This window comes from Phascolarctos cinereus, unplaced genomic scaffold, assembly GCF_003287225.1.
Source record: "Phascolarctos cinereus isolate Bilbo 61053 unplaced genomic scaffold, phaCin_HiC Scaffold_726;HRSCAF=1367, whole genome shotgun sequence".
In the NCBI taxonomy this organism is placed as follows: Eukaryota; Metazoa; Chordata; class Mammalia; order Diprotodontia; family Phascolarctidae; genus Phascolarctos; species Phascolarctos cinereus.
The window spans coordinates 30,447,244-30,469,171 of NW_027556098.1; positions in this window are offsets into that span (position 1 = coordinate 30,447,244).

Here is a 21,928-nt window from a genome sequence, read left to right on the forward strand (position 1 = left end):
GTTGCTGCAGATACACCACCATGTAACCAACTTGGTAATGAGCTTCTCTGAAATTATCTCTGCTAGTCTTTGGGCAACAGGCACATAATAGATTTGTATTTATATCTAAGCACACTGGACAGAGTGATAGGCTTACAGTTAGGAAGACTCATCTTCCTGAGTTCAAATCTGGCTTCAGACACTTACTAGCTGTGTGACCCTGGGCAAGCCATTTCACCCTATTTGCCTCAGTTTCCTCATCTGTAAAATGAACTGGAGAAGGAATGGCAAACCATTCTGTTTCTTCGCCAAGAAAATCCCAAACAGGGTAATCAAAAGTCTAACATAACCGAAACAACTAAACAACAGCAACATTTATGTCTAAGCCATTTGAACTTGAAGGCAAATACCTCTATTTGCAAAATCTTTGAGAATTCATTTACCACCACATCATCCACATCACGATGAGATCTCGGAGGGGTTTTAAAAATAGATTTTCAATCTTTCCTAACATCTAATAAAATTGTCTCTTTTTTCAGACATTTGCATGTTAACATATCTCAGTTTTTGAAACAAGACTGCTAGAGTCCAGAAAGATGGAAGCAGTTTCCTGCTGTCACACAGCCAGCTAGCCAGCGGCAGGAACAATATTTTCATCAAAATGCAAAGACTTCTGAGTGTAGGCAAGGGCGAAAGAGGCCTGAGCCTAGGAGTTAGAAAACTCACATGGGGACCCAGGAAAAATATAGAAAATGTCCAGCCTCTACAAGGTTCTAGCTGAAACCTAAAAAGCTGGGCAGAAAGGTTTGGCATGACCTCCTTTGGCATTTGCCAGGAAGAGACTCTCCCAGCAACTAGACCTTACCTCAGCTTGTGCCAGGAGGGAAAGAGGTCATTAGCACAGACCTTAAGACAGAGAAGCAATGCTTTATATGCCACTCAGATACTAATAAAGAGCTTATTCAAAGATAAATTAACCTATGCTTCATACATCACCATTATTGTTATTGTTGTTGTTATTGCTCTTATTATTTTGCAAAGAAACACTTATTTTTACTGAGCTCTTTCCTTAATAAAACATAACCTCAGTTTTCACTTCTATGCAAGAAGGTAAACAGAAGCTGGTTACCAGCGAAATTTCTGAGGCTTAGGAAAAGCATGTAACCAAACAGGCAAAAACCCAAGAGTTAGTCAAGTCAAGAAAGACTGCCACTTGCCCCATGCCACAGTTCAAGAGTCCAAGATGGAGAACAGAAAGTGAGGGGCCAAAGTACAGATTGTCAAACAGCACCGTCTATGCAGGAAGAGTGATACAATGTCTGTTGGTGTATAACAACCTGGCTTCTCCAAATTTGGCCTTTCATGGAGATAGTTTTTCTCTTCCTTGCCCATTCCCTACTGTGATGCATTAGTGTGGTCATGGTCCAGATCTTCTATTTCCTCACCTGAATCAAACATTCCCATGAGACTGGATTTAGACAGTGGGAATATTAATATAATACTATATTGCTTTCTTTAGGCTGTAACTGGGAAAGAACTTCTGACATAATTAAAACTCAGAATTGGCTTGGAGACCCACAAGAACTAATAGTCCTTCAGTTTCCATATGGTCCTAACTCTCTAATGACACTGTCTCCCTTGTTCTGATCCTAGGATTCATGCCCTATTCTCCTGGTACATGCAATCATTATTCTACATCTTCACAAACACCCAAGGTCTAGTTCATGATTACTCCACAAATTACCAAAGCTCAAGGGCTGATTTCTTGTTAGCGTAAGGCAACCTGCCTTCCCTAAAATTTAGCATTTTAAGGTAGTGTTTTGTCTTCTTTGTCCTTCTTCATTGGTCAGGACAAGGTAAGTGGACCAGGATCTATGGGTAGCTATTACAGAGAGGCAGATTTCACCAAAATGTAAGGAAAAATTCCCTAACAGTTAAAGCTATCAGGAATTGTATGGGCATCTTTACAAACAGTTGCCACAATAAATATTTGTTACTCTTAATTGAAATGCCTTAAAAGGTAGTGAGTTCTCACAACTAAACACTGTCAAAGGAAGTCTGGATGACAACTTTAGGGGAATGTTGGATTTTTGTTTAGATTTGTGTTAAATTAGATGGACTTTAAGGTCCTTTCAAATATCTAAGATTGTATGATCCTGCTGTCCTATGCCATGCTCTAAAAATTCTGTGTGGATCACTAAATTATTTCACTGTTACTTCAAGGATTTGTAATTAATTATTTGGGAAATTAATCAATAAATCAGATCAAAACAGTGCTATAACATGGTAGATGTCCTCTGATAATTTCTGTGGCCAAAAACAAAAAATATCATCATGATAAGTCTCTCTAAATTTAGCCATGCTGAACAATAGATATTTTGACAACCCTACCTGTCACTTCTGTGCTTCCCCAGTGTGACTCCTTGGTGATAGGCTCTGCTTTAAACTAGATCATGAATTCACGTTTTTCCCCTTTACAGCTAAATATTCTACTGAGACTATTGCTGATTCAGATACTTAAAGTCCAATATGGTAGTCTTTCTAGCTTGTTTGGATATTTCAGAGGATATATACTTTGCTGTCTTTTAAGAAACAAGGGTATAAAGTCCACACCTAGATCAGGCACCACACGCAAGCTTTGGACGAGCCTATTGTCTTCCTCCAGTAGACATTTAAATGCATAGTCTTAACATATTTTAAAAACAAATCAGATTATATGGTTAATCAAAAACCTTGATGTCATTTTATTTTTGGAAGAGTGAGGGAAAGATTTTGAAAATATTTGGAGAAAGGAGGATCTTCATTGGGAAAGTTCACCCTCTTTCCTTTAACCTCTCTTGCTTATCTATGCTCTCACTAAAATTCTGAAAATCATACTCTACATGCTGCGTACTACGGGAGAATACAGTGGCACTATTTTATTTCTCATTCTTAATTATATGTATCTATTAATTAGGCCTCCTGGAATCTGGAAATCCAGTTCACCTCATGTGCTACCTATAGATATAGTGTAAATGTGAGTAGATACTGGAGGTCATGGTTTTATTGCTGACTCACTTTTTGAATTTTGTCCTCTGTGAATTATTAATACGTTCTCCTGCTATTTCTCTTCCTGTGTTGTAGCTACTAGTGTCAGTGTTATTTGGTTCAGCAGATATATGAAGGTAGTTATCTTCTTTCTCCTGCCTTTTCACTTTAAAAATCTCTTGATCACAAGACTCAAGCGAAGCAAGTTCTTCCTCTCCCTATTAGGTACCCGGTTAAGTGCTGTTCAAAAGCCCAACATTTCTATGTTTTAAAACATTACTAAGAAATCCAAATAGCATTCTACTTAAATAGCTGCTCACTTAATAACAGCTAGCATTTAAAATCTGTAAAACACACACACACACACACACACACACACACACGGAGACTAAAATGGTTTGCTATTTCCTTCTCCAGCTCATTTTACAGACTAAAGGAACTCAAGCAAACAGGCAAATGACTTGCCCAGGGTCACATAGCTAGTGAGTAGCTCAGGTCAGATTTGAACTCATGAATATGAGTCTTCCGGATTCCAAGCCCAGTGATCTATCTGTACGTTTGTATGTGTTTCACAAGCTACAGAATGAGAATTTATTGGCCTCTCAACCATCTCACAGGGATTTTAGAAAGGTCATCTATTATGTAATTTCCAGCTACTTTTCCACTTCTAAATGTATCATTAGGAATAGATATTTTTTAAAAATTCCTAATTCATGAATTAGGGGGAAATTTTTTGTCTTATATCATATAAATAACAAGAAATATTTACTAATAGGTTATATTTCATTCTATAATATGCCTCTCATTACAACTTAAATTAAAATTATTTTATTTCCTTTTCAAACTCCTTACCAGTAAGCACAAAAGATCTACCAGACACACCTAGGCTAATAGATTTCTTGAACTATTAATAATTAAGTTTTAAATTTTGAAATTAAATACCAAATAAAATGAGCATTTCTATATTGTAGGAGCATCTCCACATTGTTAATATAATTGTAAATATAGATTATGCGAGCTTCCTCTTCTTAAGTACACAGTAAATTGGTACTTTGGAATAGACTAAGTAATTCAGATTCTTAGAAAATTAATTTGAATATCCCACTATTCAATAAGATAAGGATGCTAACCACTGGCACACGGATCTCAAATACACAAAAACTTTTTGGACATCTGGAAAACAGTATGGCAGAATTTATTTTAGACCAATAGCATATACCACAATAAGCTCCAGAAGAATATATGAATCAAATCTTCTGGTGATGTATTTCAGATCTTGGCTAAGCTCATGTTTCCTAAGTTATAGAAAGAAGGATTACAATAGTGCCTACCTCATAGAACTGCTATTAAATTATATGTGTAAAGTGCTTTGTAAACCTCAAAAATCTATATAAATACTAGCCACTACTATTACTATTGTTGTTGTTGTTATTCATGTTGCTCCTGCTAGAATCACATCATGCTTTCATTCTTTAAAGTTTTTCTATCTTAGTAGAAGCTTCCAGCTTGGTTATAACTGCTGGGAAGGCCTTCAAGAACCCAGAATCATTGTGGAACATAAGGAAGCCCCTGAGTAAGGATTTATATGTTTAATAGTAGTAAATGAATCAGGGATTTTCACTATTCATAATTGAGTTATTAGAACAGAGGTGAATTTTACTGAAGCTTTACTGCTTAAAATGTTTTAAAAAAACACCAATGTCTTATTGTCTGTTTCTTAATGGAATTCTTTATAATTTATAAATAATCTTTATGACAGAAATGTAATTTAGACTGCTACATAATATAATATCTATAATATAAAGTATTTTGTGGTATGTATGACATATAATAAACATTTGTTTAATATATGTACATATCTATCTATCTATCTATCTATCTATCTATCTATCTATATATATATATATATATATATATATACATATATAACACAATTGCCTATGAAGTTGAGTGACTTGCCTATGGTTCCAGTGCACCCTATGAGTCAGAGACAATATTGAATAAAGACCAGCTTTCTCTCCATTACACCATGTCACATTTCATATCTTTCTAATTGTGATGATCAAATCTCTATGAATAGAACTGCACTATTTTCCCATCTGGACTAAATCTCAGGGTTCAACTATGAAATTATCGAAACAAACATTTATAGTATAATTTAACACGTGAATTTCATTTTGGCCCCATAATTAACAAGCCTTCTGCTAGTTTATAACTGTATTCAAAGCCTCCCCCCAAGTTGTTCATCATTCTTTTTCATGCTTCATCTTAAAAAAATTTTTATTCAGATATGGGAATCTCAGGTTTCTTTTCTAAGAGTATTTTCTTTTTTCTGTATGTTCTTACAAGGCCCTTTCCAAGCCCACTGAGATTCTACACATACAAGGAAAAGAAAATAGCCCTGAAGTGGTCTACTCTTTGGAACAGAAAAGAAAATTTCGTCTTTTCTGGGTAGGCAGAACTTTTTCTAGACTGAAGTAAAACCTTTTTGCAATTCAGACACTGTTGACATGACATTTGACATTATTTTAGACCTGAAAATAACATATTTCTGACCACCGCCTCTATAGGTAGCCAGTCATCTCTCATATTCCTTGACATGCTGGACTCAAAGAAGTCGGCATGCTCCTTCATCCTGACTGCTGCTGCCATTAACAGACTCTTATTTCACATCCAATCCATATGTGACCTCCCCTCTTTTGAAAGTAATATTATCTAATTATGCTATCCTATCCAGATCCCTGCTGCTATAATCTAACGGCCTCCACAGCATTATCCTACTTTTCTAAATGACTACGGCACCACGCCAACAGCCTATTGTTGTTCAATTATTTTTCAGTTGTGTCTGATTCCTTGTGACCCTATTTGGTTGTGGTGGTAGTGGTGGTTTTGGCAAAGATACTGGAGTAACTGGTTATTGTTGTTGTTATTGCTGTTTTGGCAAAGATGCTGGACTTTTGCCATTTCCTTCTCCAGCTCATTTTACAGATGTGGAAAGTGAAGCAAACAGGGTTAAGTGATTCGCCCACAGACACACAGCTAGTAAGTGTCTGAAGCCAGATTTGAACTCAGGAAGACCAGTCTTCCTGACTTTGGGCCTGACACTTTATCCATTTTGCCACCTAACTGCCCTAAGCTAACAGTCTAATTTTTCTCAGTATAAGGAATGTCTGTGTTTTATCTATTGTTCATATCTTCCCCAGTCCATACCGCATTACCTTGACCATAAATAGTAGACATCATGTATGTTGTTGAATGAATAACCTCACACTACACTTGATTACTTTGAAATTCAAAATGGTGACACTTCCATCACAATCTGGTTCTCAGCTCATAATAGTTCACATCTATCTACTTAGGTTTTCAAAGCACTGTCTCATAACAACCTCATGCACATTTGAGGAAACTGAAGCTGAGAGATATTTGAGTTACTTGCTTATGGTCACAGAGCTAGCAAGTGTTAGATCTGGCCTTGAAATTTAGCTCTCCTAATTCCCAGCCCAATATTTTTTCTTACACTGGGCTGAGGAGCCAATCTCCTCTCTCCCCATGCCCTTCTTTATGCCAACTACCCTTAAAGGTCATAAAAATTTATGTCTTATCACAGAAAACCGTTACACCTCACCTCAAAAATACCTGGGACTGGAATTTCTTTCTCTTCCCACACATTCTTGATCTCTATCTTGCTCCATTTGAACGTGCTCTTCATCCTCATCATGACCTCTATTCACTTCATCTTAATCTAATCTCCCAGTTAGCATGTGTTCTTGCTTTACTTCACTCCATTTATTACAAAGTTCTACAATCCTTTTTCCCTTGAGCAACCAATTGGATCCTTCTCAGCAGACAACCTTGCCTTCAACTTCATTGAGATACTTATTGCCATTGCCTCTCATTTCCTCTCACTCTGTGTGTGTGTGTATATGCATGTATATATGTATGTGTATATATGCATGTATGTATATATGCACATGTATATGTGTGTATATGAATATATATGCACACACACTCATATATATGTATACATGCATATGTGTACATATAAATATATACATGTATATGTGTGTATATGAATATATATGCACACACACTCATATATATGTATACATGCATATGTGTACATATAAATATATACGTACATGTGTGCATATATGTGTATATACACATATGTGCGTGCATATATACATACATACCTACATACATATACACATACCTATGTAGTTCTTCCCTTGAATCTCAAAGGATAACGTGACCCTCCTAATGAAAGGTCCTTATGGGTTACTAAGCCTAACCACAGAATTTTACAAGTAAAGAAATTAAGTCCATAAAAGTGAAAGGTCTTGCCTAAAGTCAAATAAGTAGTAAGGTAGGATTAGCTCCAATGAGATAAAGAATGTACAGTGCTTTGCAAATTGAAAGCATTATATAATTATAATTATTATTATTATTATTATTATTATTATTATTATTGTTAGAACCCAAGTCTTCTGACTCCCAAATCAAATAATCTTTCTATTGTAATCCTTTGCTTCTTTTCATTTCATCTTTCCTAAATCCAAGTGTACCTCACAAGGTTTTTTCGCTCAGCAGCACATAATTTCTCACTCCATATTCCCTCCAGTAATCCTCTCTGTGCATATAACTTCATCTTTCTCTCTTTTTTCTCTGTCCATACCTCTCACTGTATTTCTCTCTGTCTCTGTCTTTCTTTGTCTCTATCTCTGTCTGTCTCCCTGTCTCTGTCTCATCTTAATTCCAAATAACAGTCTCACATATGCAACTACTGACTGCCTTCATTTCAACTTAGATTGTCTACCAATACCTCAATCTTAATATGTCCTGAAATGAATTTATTCCACCTCAATCAATCAATCAATCAATCAATTAATATTTGTTAGGTCTTTATCAAGTCTATTATTAATTATTTACCAGACATGATTAAGTGCCTACTATGTAGACATCTCAAATGGATTTCTCCATCTCCTCCAATAGTAATGCCATTCTCCCACTCATGAAGACTCAGAAGTTCTATATCATCTTTGATTCCACTTTGCCCTGAGACAGCTAGTCAACAAGTCAAGAGACTCCTTGCACATAATATTCCTTCCATCCATCCCTTCCTTTTCATACCCACTGACACCAGGGACTATCTTATTTTTCTATCTGTATCCCCAACATTTAGTACAGTGTTTTGTACTCAGTCCTCAATAAATGTTTTGTTCACTCATTCACTCTAACAGAACCCTTCATATCCAGACTACTGCAATAGCTTCCTGAATGACCTATATGTCTATAACTCTTTCCTCTACTATTAATTATGTACACAAATACCATTTTAGCTCATGGAATGCCAGTGAGCAAAGAGAGAACAGCATCGACCTTGTCCCACAGAAACCTTACCCAGTACCTCAGTATTGTGGAAATTGGGCCTGTCTATTTGGTGGAGGTTTTCCTACCCTAATGATATTATTTCTCCTTGGTCTCTCTTCACAAAAAGGCTTTTCATCATGGTTGGTTTAGGACCATTTGTTATCTAAAGCTACCACAAAAATCCAGGATTATATCCATTTCTATATATGGAATACTTATATGCAAAGCTATACTTTATGCCCATTGAAGATAGAATAGAAAGCAAGAGAATCTTAAGAGAGAATAAGAATTTTAGTTCTTCTTGAAACAAATGGGGTTTTATAAAGAGCTATGAAATTCTGAAAAACAGCACACAACTGTAAAGCGATAGCCCAAGGTTATTTACTGAGCCACCTGAGAACCCCCAAAAAAGCATATCACATGAAATTACCTCAGGCCGATATTTGTAACTTAAGTGACTGAATTAATTGTCATGCTCACTGTGGAATAATCATGTTTGACAGTAATTAAAGGGTATGGGTCACAAAAGAATGGAACACCTCTTGCTACTGAAAAATAGTGCTAGAGAGCATTTTAGAAATTTCAACCTTAGCTCTTAGAGTGATTTTAAATCTACCCCTTCTTACAGGTATTCAATGTCAATTTATAAACATTTGCCATGTGTCTACAGCTTATAATGTCACTCTCAATACATGCATGCACACACATAAATATATAATATTTAGATTAAAAAAAAACAAAACTCTGGCCTAAGAGCAAACTTGCAGGTTAAGATACTCTGTAGGAGATGCTACTAACTGCCATGTTTACCTCAACAAGGCCCCTGGCAGGGTAACAAAATATATACGAAAATGTACTTGAACATTCATTACCTTGTTTACACAAAACCTATATGAGATAAGGAGGGAGGGACTGTTATTCCAGTTATACAGAACAGGAAACTGAGGTCCAGAAAGGATCAGTGATTTGCCTAAGGTCACAAGATTAATGAGTGCACAGGCACTTCTAGTCCTTGACTCTTTCTACTACATTGCCATGCTCTCTTGAAAAATGAGATAAAAGTTTGAAGAGCAAATAGAAAATAAAAAAACATGTTATAAAAATATAAAGAATAAATTATAGCCATGTGGAAAGATATAAATAAGGCTATGTTAAAGTTATCTGTTTTCTAACTTGGGAAGTTTTTGGCACCTGAAATGAGTATTTGAGTGTTAATGAACTTGGCTAGAAGCTCGAAATACTATATCTCATCAAAATCACAAATAGAGATGTTTTATATGACATGCTAGATGAATCTGCAAGTGGGTTATAATCTTTTCATCAATGTAAGAATTTAGAATGTGTATATCAAGAAGATTTTTTTTTGAAATTTCCTGCTCTACACCTTAGGACTCACCAAAATTACATATTTGTTGCTTTGTTAACATGTGAAAAAATAATTAGTTTTGAATGGATTTATTAATAGACAATTAAGACAGTCAGGTAAACACCACACTAGTTTTTATGTTACACCAATACATGTTTATTACAGCAAAAATATAATTAGTTATTTCATTTATAAAGTCACAATAGGTAAATCAACCAACAATATCTAGCTTGGCATGGTGCTTAGAGCTAGCTAACCTTGGAGTCAAGAGAAGCTAGCTTCAAGTTCGATCTGTGAGATATGCTGGCTATGTGACAAGCTGCTTAATGTCTTATTTAGTTTTCTAGGTAACTTTTGGGGACTAATAATTGTGGTATAGACTCTCATTAATAGAGACAGTCATTTCTGTTTGTTTTCTGTTTTTATGTGTGTATATGTATCCATATATTTTTGTATGTATTAGATGTCTATGCAGATATACACAGAAAATACATATATGCCCAAAACAAATATAAATACAGGTACATCTATACATACATACCATCTATATACACATGTCTGTATATGTATAAATATACATTTGTATAAGTATTTATAAATGTAAGTGTGTATGCACACATATATGTGTGTCTATGTGCATGGATATAGAGAGCGAAATTGAAATATCCCCCCCAAATCTCCCTATATCAATAAAATAACGTGTCCAGACTACAATAAAAGAAAAACAAAAAAAAAAAGGAAAAAATTCTTCAAGGGATGTGTGATTTCATTGATCTATGTTTACCTTGCAGTTGTGAGACTTAAAATTGCACAGATCTAGTGGCACAGGTTATGTACCACATATGACTTCTCATCCTTTTCTACTTCTGGTCCTTATCCTTCCGTAAATCCTTCCTAAAAGATTTACTCAACATATTGAAGGTTTTACTCTAAGTCTTGTAACAGTTGCTGATTGCACTGATGTATCACTTGGATTTTCCATCTCTTTATCTTTTCAAATCACATACTTTTTAGATGACAACTTTATTGCTACTCTTTTCCCCAAGTCAATCTCTACTAAAGTTAACCATTGTCAATTTGGTCAACTTACAGGTTTTTTTTCCTTCAAAGAATTGGGTGTTCCAATGTGAATAAACGTATGGCATCATTGGGAGGAAATGAATATTAAAATATTGATATTTGTGTCAGAGAGCCACTTGGGGTCATTGAAAGCACTGTGAAATTTCCACCATATGATTCAGTCGAATATCTTCTTTTTCAATAGTGGTCACAGATCATTGTCCATCTGCCATGCCTTTTTATGATCTATGAGTAGCCTATTTATCAAGATCTAAGGACAGTCAGGTGGCACAGTAGATAGAGTTCTGGGATTGAAGGCAAAAAGATTCGAGTTCAAATGTGGCCTCAATCATTTATTAGCTATGTGACCCTGGGTAAATCACTTAATCTGTATGCCTCAGTTTCCTCCATTGAAAAATAAAGAACATACATCACAGGGGTGTTGTAAAAGGATAAAATGAGATAATATTTGTGAATCACTCACCATAGTGCTTAACACATAGTATATGCTTAACAAATGCTTCTTTCCTTTCTATCGAAGATTGCAAGTTATTGACATCTTTTTTTTTCCAATTGCTGAACTGATTTCCTCTCAATAGCTATAGATTTTACTGAGCAGGCCTAATATCATTCTGGAACTTGATGATATCAGTACAGAATTCTGTTTAGATTAGGGAATTCACCATGCAAGACATAACCAGAACAGTGGGGGAAAGTTTTGGCAAATACATGTCTTTTTTCGGGGTCATTTGATATTTACAATCAAAGGATTATTTTATAAAAGTATTTTTGATGTTAGAGCAATCAGAGAAACTTACAAAACACTAATACATACATCAGAAGCACCTCTTTGGAGGAGGACATATAAGGCTGCATTTTATTTACCAGAATCATAGAATTTTACAGAATCATGGAATTTTAGAGTTGGATGGGACCTCAATGTTGATCTAGTTTAACCTATATAGGGAAGCTATGCCATTATAAAATATACAAGAAGTGGTCATACAACCTCTTCTTGAGGACCTCAAAGGGGTAGGAATCCATAAGCACTTCTAGGCAGCCCATTCCACTTTTGGATAGCTCTTATTGTTGACAGTTTTTCTTTTTTTATTGATATCAAGTATAAAAAATTTCTTCTTTGGAACTTTTACCCATTATTGTTGGTTCTCCCCTCCTTTGTGAAAAAGAGCAAAGTTGATATTTTTTACTACATTGTAGTCCTTCAAAGAGTCGAAAAGAACTAGTACGTTCTCTCTGCATCATCTTTCTGGACAATCATGATCAGTTTCTTCAAACAATTCCCATACGACATGGAAACAAAGCCCTTAACCAACTTGGTTGCCCTTCTCTGGATACTCTGTAGGTCATCCATGTCATTCTTTAATAGGTAAAAAGAACTAAACATGATACTCAAGATGAAGTCATTCAAAGAAAGGATACAACGGGACTTTCACCTCCTTGTTCCTAGAAGTGATGACTCTCTTAATGCAGTCCAAAATCAGATTAGCTTCTTTTCCCATGCCACATCACATTATTGACTTATATTGAACCTGCATTCCACAAAAAGCCCAGATCTTTCTGAGAATTGCTCTCTAACTATGCCTCTCCTCTCCTCTCCTCTCCTCTCCTCTCCTCTCCTCTCCTCTCCTCTCCTCTCCTCTCCTCTCCTCTTCTTTTCTTTTCTCTCTGTGTATATATATATATATACACACACACACACACATACATACACACACACATATATATGTATGCTTGTATATACATGCATGTATGTGTGTATATACATATGTACACACACATACATATTGTGCATCAAAGTGTAAGGGTTTCCATTTACTCTTATTCTATTTCATCTTATTAGATTCATTCCAATGTACTATTCAAGTGGTTTTCAAACATTTTGCCATCAGGACCCCTTTATACTTTTTTAAATGATTGAGGAGCTTCTTCCCCAGTGAAAATAACTTTCATGGGGTATATCTATTTATATCTACCACATTAGAAATTAAAACATCTGTGTATCATTATGAAAATAGTTTTGTTCTTATGTACTCCCTGAAAGAATCTTCGGGAGACTAGAGCATGACTACATCACATTTTGAGAATGGTGGTTCTAGCTTGTCAAAATCTTTTTGAATTCTACCTCCATCATCTGGTGTGTTAGCTATTTCTCCTAGCTTTGTATCTTCAGAAAATTTGATGAGTATGTCCTTCATGTCTTTATCCAAAGCAGTGATCAAAATGCATAGAGCCAAGCACATATACCCAGAGTATAGGACTAGAGGCCTCCTGCTATATTTTAATTTACAAATTACAATTACATTTATAATTAATCTTTGAATCTGGCCATATTAATCATCTAGTCTACATCTTCCATCTCTTAAGCAAGAGTACTGAGATATTTTTTAATCAAAAACTTTGGTAAAGTCTAGATAAACCCTACCACAGCATTCACCTCATCTACTAGATTAATAATCTTGACCTAAAAATAAGTGAGGTTAGTGTGGTATGACCTGTTCTTGATAAAATCAGTCTGATTCTTTGTAATCACTGGTTCCCATCATAGATGTTTACTATCTCTTTAATAATTCATTTGATAATTTTCCCATTAATTGAAATCAAGTTCATTAGTCTATAGTTCGCAGAATCTTTTTTTTTTTCAATTGGGACAACACTGCCCTTTTACAATTTGTATTATTGCTCTGATTTTTCCATGAGCTTTCAAATGTCACTGGCAATGGTTCTGTGGTTCAGTTGTCACATCTACCAGTTCTTTCAGAAACTAAGAATGTAGCTCACCTGGGTCAAGTGCATAAATTTATCAAGGGCAGTTAGATGCTCTCTTTGTTCTTACAACTCTCAGGTATCAAATTGGGTGACCTATTTTTGTTCTATTATTTCTGGGGAAAAAGTCATTCTCCTTTCCAGAGAAACCAAGTAAAAAGAAATGAGCAACAGTCTTCTTTCTATTTTTCAGTTGCCATCCTGCCATCCACCCCAAGTAAAGGTTGTATCTCTAGTTTTATCTTTTTTTTCCCTCAATATAGCTAAAACAAATACGTTTGTAAAAATTGAATGTAGCAGTTTTTGTGGTCAATAAATAAGAAATAAGGTAGGATGCTATACATGCTACACCTTTCAGTCAATTTTATGACTGAAGACAGAGCCTACCATAGAAAATTATTATGGAATCCTATAGTTTCTTCCCCATACTTTCATCAAGGACAGATTTGATGAGTGGACAGGTAATTTTCATAAAGTTTTATAGCAGTCAAAAATTAGATCCAGATAATATTGCTAGGGTGGTAATATTTTTTCTAATTTTACAGAAGAGTAAACTAAATGTTAGAGAAGTTACATTATTTGTCTAAGTCATAAATCCAGTAAGTGGCAAAGTTATGACTCATGTTCCTATGCCCTTTAAAACTAACAAGTTTATATTTACATTTTTTTCTTTATGTCACCTGAGATTCCCCCTGTATTCTTCTTCATAACTCCTGTGATGACTTTCTCATACAATATTTTTAAAGAAAAAGAGAAAAATAAGTAAAATCAATCAAAGCATCAAAAAAAAAAAAGGCACCTTACAATACATGTAATGCCCATAACAATTGACTGTCCTCTCTCATCCCTATAGAGGAATGAGGGGGGTATGTCTTCTCATAGAACTTCTTTAGGTATAAGTTTCGTTATAAACTGTGCTCTTTCTAAAAAATGATGTTATCTTTTAAAAATAGACTAATGATGTTGGGATTACTTTGGAAAGTCTAAAAAATATGTTATCCAAATATATGATTTAGTTCTAATGTAGTTTTGTAGTTGCCAATGTCCTCCCATCATTTCTAGCATTTCAAGATTTCTTGTTTCTGAGGTAGATAGTTTTCAATATTTTGGTCTAAACTTCGAACTAATTTTTTACTGTTTGTTAAACTTAAGAAACAATGTGGCACACTGCTACTGGAGCTGTGAATTTTCCTAATGGAAAGCAATTTGGAATCATGTCGCAAAAGTTACTGTAGTGTACACAAATTTGATCCAAGAACACCACTACAAAGCTTATGTCTCAATGAGATCAAAGAAAGAGGAAAAAGTCTTATGTGTACTAAAATATTTATAGTAACTCTTTTCATAGAAGCAAAAACGTGGAAAGTAAGGAGTTACCCATCAATTGAAGAATGGCTGAACAGATTATGAGTGTAATGGAATAATACTTTTTCTTAAGAAATTATGAAAGAGATGCTTTCAGAGGAATCTGGAAAGACTTGTACGAACTGATGCAAAGTATGGTAAAACCAGAACAATTTATACTATAACAACAACCTTACAAAAGAAATAACTTTGAAGGTATTAAGATCTCTGATAAACCATTATTCCAGAGAACCAGTGAAGAAGCATATTACCCAACTCCTTGACAGAAAGATGATGCACTAAATATGAAGAATTTTTTATATATATACATACATATATACATATGTATATACATACATATATACATACATATACACATATATACATGTGTATATACATACATATATACATACATATACACATATATACATGTGTATATACATACATACATATATATATATATATATATTATATATATATATATATATAGGACATGGCCAAGCTGGGAATTTCCTTTGTTGCCTATGTGTATTTGTTTAAAAGTGCTTTTAAAAATTTTCTTTTTCAAACAAGCAAAAAAAATGTACATATAAAACACATTTAATTTCAATCTGCATATCAACATTTTATTGATCCAATATTATTTTACGTAATTTGTCAGCCATAATGGATTTCTTGCTGTTCCCTAAACTCAACATTTCAAAAAATTTCTTTTTCAAATGTGTGTGTATGCGAGGTGGATAGACGTTGGAAGGTTAAAAAAATTGCTTCATAATTGACAAAATATTTAAAATAAATTGTGAAAATCATAGTAAATAACTTTACCTTTAGCCATTTCTGATTTTTCAATGTCAATGCTTTGTTTCATTTAGTCAGAATGAGTTTCTAATTGCATATAATGAATTCATAGATCTCTATTTGGAAGATGCCTTAGAAGTCATCTAATGGGGCAGCTAGGTGGCACAGTGGCTAGACTACAGGACCTGAATTCAAATTCAGCCTCAGATACTTGACACTTACTAACCGTGTGACTTAAGTTACTTAACCCCATTGCCTAGCCAAAAAAAAAAAAGCCATCTAGACCAACTCCTTCATTTTCCAAATGAGAAAACTGAGACATATAAAGGTTAAATGAATTGCCCAAGGTCATTTAAGTAGTAAAATATCAGAGGCAAAATTTGAAGTGAAGTCTTCTGACTCCAGAGGGCAGCTAGGTAGCACAGTGGATAGAGTGCTGGGCCTGGAGACAGGAAGACCTGAGTTCAAATCTGGCCTCAGAAACCTAATAGTTGTGTAATCCTGGGCAAGTCATTTAACCCTGTCTGCCTTAGTTTCCTTATCTGTAAAATGAGCTGGAGAAGAAAATAGTATCTTTGCCAAGAAAATCCTAAACAGTGTCATGAAGGGTCAGACGTTACTGAAACAACTGAGCAACTTCTGATTCCAAAGCTGCTTCCATTCATTATCTTTTCTTTTCTTTAGGTTTTTTTTTTTACTGTACCATTTATTTTTTTTTTGCAGTGATGTATCTAAAATGTGATAAAAGTGAATAATATAGTTTCATCAGAATACAGAGTTCCTAGTAGAGAAACTCCCTTCACTGAGGTAGATTGCAAACAGCCTCTGACTTAGTAGGTAAGACCTAAGGAGCTGCCTGAGACATGGAGGTATATTAAGTGACTTTATTCCTTCTCGAAATCTCTTTTAAGTTGGTATACATTGCTAGAGCTTACATGGTACTTGCATAGCCCTCATCTCCATGTCAGAATAATATACAAGAATAGAACTTTGTCAATGAAAACAAAAAATGTCATTTAAAAAAATACAAATCTCTAAAATACTATATATACATACATATATGTATACACATATACGTATGTATATATTTACATATATGTATACACATATATGTATGTATATATATATTTACATATATGTATGTATATATGATATGCCAAATGTTAACAGGTTAATTCTGTCTTGGTATCTATCTCAGCCACTTTTCAACAATTTAAACAAAATTTTCAGTTGTCATATTAACATTACAGTGATCCTCATTAAATTATTCCAAACACCACTAATTTCCATTCAGCTGGTCTCATTTTTGCTAGTTCTTAGAATAGTTACTTTCCTCCCTTGTTTTCCTATACTGTTTTTCCTTTTGAAACATCCCTAAGAAGGCTTACTTCTAAAATTGACTGAAATAACTGCACTTCTGAAATACACAAACAACTGGAAACACCATGGAGATGAAGGGGCAGTAGATTTAAAATCAGAAGACCTTGGTTTAAATCAGACCTGCATGACTTGGTGGTAGGTAGAAGCCAAAATTAAAATAGGCCAAACTTATTCCAGCTGCAGATAGGTTAGACTGGAGACAGACTGACAGACTGAAGATGGTCACATGACAAACAGCAGAGTAAGCAGTGGCAAACCTACAATTTTTGTGGGCCACCTGAAATCCTTTAGTGACCTGTGGGCTGTATATTGTGCAGGCCTGGTTTAAATCTTAACTACATTATTTATTAACTTTGTGATTTTGGGTTAGTCACTTCCTATCTCTGGGTCATAGTTTTTTCAGCCACAAAGTGAAGGTAGTGGAATCAATTATCCCTCCCACTCTAAATCCTATGAACCCTCTTAGGCCCATTCTGTCCTTTACTACACTGGAGATCCATGGTAATCTCAGGTTCAGTAGTTCTAATTAATCTCCCAGCTCCCATCCTAGACTGACCAAATGACTCAGCTACATTGACTCAAGAATTTGTCATTTATAATTGACTAGGCTTCCTGAATCACTACCAACATTGGTTAAATATCTTTAAGATATAACCTTTAAGACAACTGTAATTTAATATGAACTGAATTTGTCATTCTTAAAAAAAATATATTCCTTAGCCAAGGTATGCTGCTATATTAGAAAATGTACTTGATTTGAAGCCATAAAACCTAGGTTAAAATTTAGCACCACCAATAACTGTTAGTATGATCCTGCATAAGTGATTACTCATCTCAAGGTTTCAAGTTTATTTTTTTTAATGTGTAAAATGAGGGGTAGTTTAGATCTGAGGTGTCAGACTCAAAGACTTAGGCTCCTTGCAACTGCAAAATTCCCACAGCAGCCAGAATTAGATCAAAATGTAATTAGAAAATATGTAACAAAATATAATACAACAAAGATAATGTTAATATGTCAATATGTGCCCTTATGGATTGAGTTTTGCATCAGTGGTTTAGTTGACCTCCTAGGTCTAAGGCTAAAAGCTAAGATATTTATCGTCAAAGCAGTGTTAGAGCATCTCTTCGGAAAGAAAATTGCAAACACTGTTTTTTTTAAGGTAAAGCAGGGATGTACTGGAGGCAGCTCATACTGGCTCTACCAACTGTTAAATTTTCAGGGTTAGCATTTATACAAGAAAAACTTGCAAACATTAAAAATAAAGCATGCTTTATTGTTTTGTGGATTGTCTATGTTTAAGAAAGTGATAGAGAAAATGTTAATGATGCAGATTAAACTTGAAAGTGTGCCCAGCCTAATACTTTTTTTTTTAATTTCCTGGAGTTCTCATTGTTAAATATTTATGAGCACGCCGCTATGGCTAAATAACTAAAAAGAAAGAGTCTACTGGTTAAGACTAAATAGCTGAGTCAGTAAAGTAGATAGGAAAGAACAATGGATTTGGAATCAGATGATGTGGGTCTAAGTTTCCACTCATCCTCAGTGTATGAACTTGGGCAAGTCACTTTCTGTCTGACAGACATCAGATTTTAAAGATGAGGGTCTGTAAAATGAGATCACAGAAAGAACCTGACCATAGGTTCTCTAAATTCCCTTCCAGCATCCCATTCAAGCTGTGAGTGATCTTACTTCAAATCCTGAGTAGCAGTAGGATGGTATAGTAGATAGAGCTGGACTTGGGATCAGGAAGAATTCACTTCAAATCTAACCTCAGACACAAACTGCTAAACCTTGAGCAAATCACTTATTGATGTTTCTCATCCTTAACTTTTGAAGAGGAAGAGACAGCAGCCTGACTCAGCAAACTTTAAAGTACTATGGAAGTGCTTCTTCTTCTTCTTCTTCTTCTTCTTCTTCTTCTTCTTCTTCTTCTTCTTCTTCTTCTTCTTCCTCTTCTTCTTCTTCTCCTCCTCCTTCTCCTCCTCCTTCTCCTCCTCCTCTTCCTCCTCCTCCTCCTCCTCTTCCTCCTTCTCTTCCTCCTTCTTCTCCTCCTTCTTCTCCTCCTCCTCTTCCTCCTCCTCCTTCACATCATGATCGTGATCATCATAATCAACTTCATCATCATCATCATCAGCAGCAGCAGCAGCAGCAGCAGCAGCAGCAGCATTTCATTGCTTAGGATACTTTAACAACTGCCCCACATCTTGGAAAATGGCCTTCAGTTTATTTCAATTCAACCAGTATTCAGGTACCACCAATATTCCTGGTACTCTGCTAGATGCCAGGGATTTGTTATTGTTCAGTAGTTTCAGTTGTGCCTAACTCTCCATGACCCCAATCAGGGTTTTCTTGGCAAAGATGTTGGAGTGGTTTGCCATTACCTTCTCAAGTTCACTTTTATTGATGAGGAACTGAGGCAAACAGGGTTAAGTGACTTACGCAAAGTCACCCAGCTACCCAAATGTGAACACAGGTCCTACTGACTTCTGGGCCTGGCTATCCACTGCATCACCCAGCTGCCCTAGATGCCAGGGATATAGAGACAAAAACAAAAAGTTTCTGACTCTCAAAGAACTTAAATTCTAGGTGGGAGGTGAGGGGGAAGATGTTGCTGTGGCCAAAGATATTCATTATCTGATGGACTCATTGGGTACTCTTCCTAACTGCTAAATTCTGTGTTTATATACTTATTCCTGAAAACCTACCCCTATCCCCCCATCCTTACAGACACTTCATTTGTTTATGGAAATTCTCTCTATCCTTCAAAGCCCACTTTAAATATTTCAACCTTCATGCCTAGCCCAGCAAACTTTCCTCACTCCTCCCCCCAACAGAAAATTTTGTCCCTTTCCTCAGGTATCACATAACACTCAGGATCCTTTCATATTCCACCTTCCTTTGTAGTTATTTTAGAGACTTGTATGTTTGTGTTGGGATCTTATTTTCTCTCCCAGTCTATAACATTCATAAAAGCAGAGACCACATGGTATGGATCTTTGTATATTCCCCAAAACTTAGAACAGAGAGGATCCACAAATATGTTTCAGGGAGTCCATGAATCAGTTTCCTTTGTAATCCTGTGCATTTTTTTTTTCATGCATTTAAAAACTTTATTCTGGGGCAGCTAGGTGGTGCAGTGGATAGAGCACTGGACCTGAGTTCAAATCTGTCCTCAGACCAAACACTTGACACATACTAGCTGTGTGACCCTGGGCAAGTTATTTGACCCCAATTGCCTAAACAAAACAAAACAAAACAACAACAAAAAAGCCTTTATTCTGAAAAGGGGTCCATAGGTTTGATTAGACTGCCAAAAGGATCAATAATCTAAAAACAAAACAAAACAAGATTAAGAACTCCTAACCTAGAAAATAGATAAAGCATTTCTGTTTTTCTGTCATTTTTCAGTTGTATCCGACTCTTCATGACCTCATTAAGGTTTTCTTGGTAGAGATACTGGAGTAAGTTTGCTTTTTTCTTCACGTTCATCTAGGCCAGATTTAAATTTGAGTCCTCTTGACTCCAGCCTGGCACTCTATCCACTGCACCACCTAGCTGCAAGGATTTACGAATACTAATTGTGTGGCAGACACTGTGCTAAGCACTGGGGAAACAAATATAAATTTAAAAGACAGCCCCTACCCTCAAGAAGTTCACATTTTAATATGAAAAGTCAACACATAAAAGAGAGCTAAGAATTTGAGGCGAGGGTTTACTAGTATGAAAGTAAGGCTATTGCTGAAGAGATGGAGACGTTCAGCCAGTAAAGAGCTGAGTGCATCCAGTCTGTATTTTGTGCATAATAGTTTAAAACTTTGGAGGGTCTGATTCCTTCACTGTAGATACCATGTTCACAAACGTAGGTGGCAATCTCTCCATACTGGTTAGCCTTGGCCATGTTTTTGATAAATCCCTTATAGATGACCTACCCAATACTGTAGTCCTTCATGTTCACCTCTCTGAAGGGTCAACAGTTGCTATGGGAGATAATGCAGTAGTTCTGCAGATGAAGGAAATTCAGAGAAAGGGATAGGTTCTGGAACAATAAGAACTTAAAAATACATATGTGCTCATAGGGAAGCAGCATGGTACATTGCAAAGAGCATTAGCTTGAGCAAGGTTTCTTAAACTTTTTCAACTGGAGACCCCTTTTCAAATTTCAACAGCATTTATTGGTGTTGCATGACCTGAGGGCATGCACAATATAAAATGTGCATGCTTTGCGTTCAAACCAAAGCTGCAGTGAAGTAGACACTTCAGCAAGAGCTGCCAGAAACACCTCAGATTCATTACATGTTTGATTTTGAATTAATTTTGGTCATTGCCTGTTCAGAAACCTTTCACCATTGCCAATTTTTTTCATGACCCCATATGGGATCACAACTCACAATTTAAAAAGCACCGATAGAGGATCTGGGTTCAAATTCTGCCTCTGGTGTGTGTGTGTGTGTGTGTGTGTGTGTGTGTGTGTGTGTGTGTGTGTGTGCATGCCTTTCAGCTTTTCAACTTTTATGGGCATCAGGTATTGTTTGTTTATTTTGTTTTCCATCTCTAAAAAGTGAGGGGATTGCACTAGATGACTTTTGCAGTCACTTCTATCTCCAGATCTAAGTTTCTATGATCTAAGGTAATTTAGCATAGAGAATATAAGATTCAAGGAACATAATACTTGACTTCAAGAATTTCAAAAGTTGTCACATGGAACACAGATCCTTATTTTGACTGATCTTCAACTTCCCTTTTATAGTCATTGACGAATTCAGCTCCATTAACTACATTAACTATAATACTAACTACCACTGTTAACCATCTCTCATCTT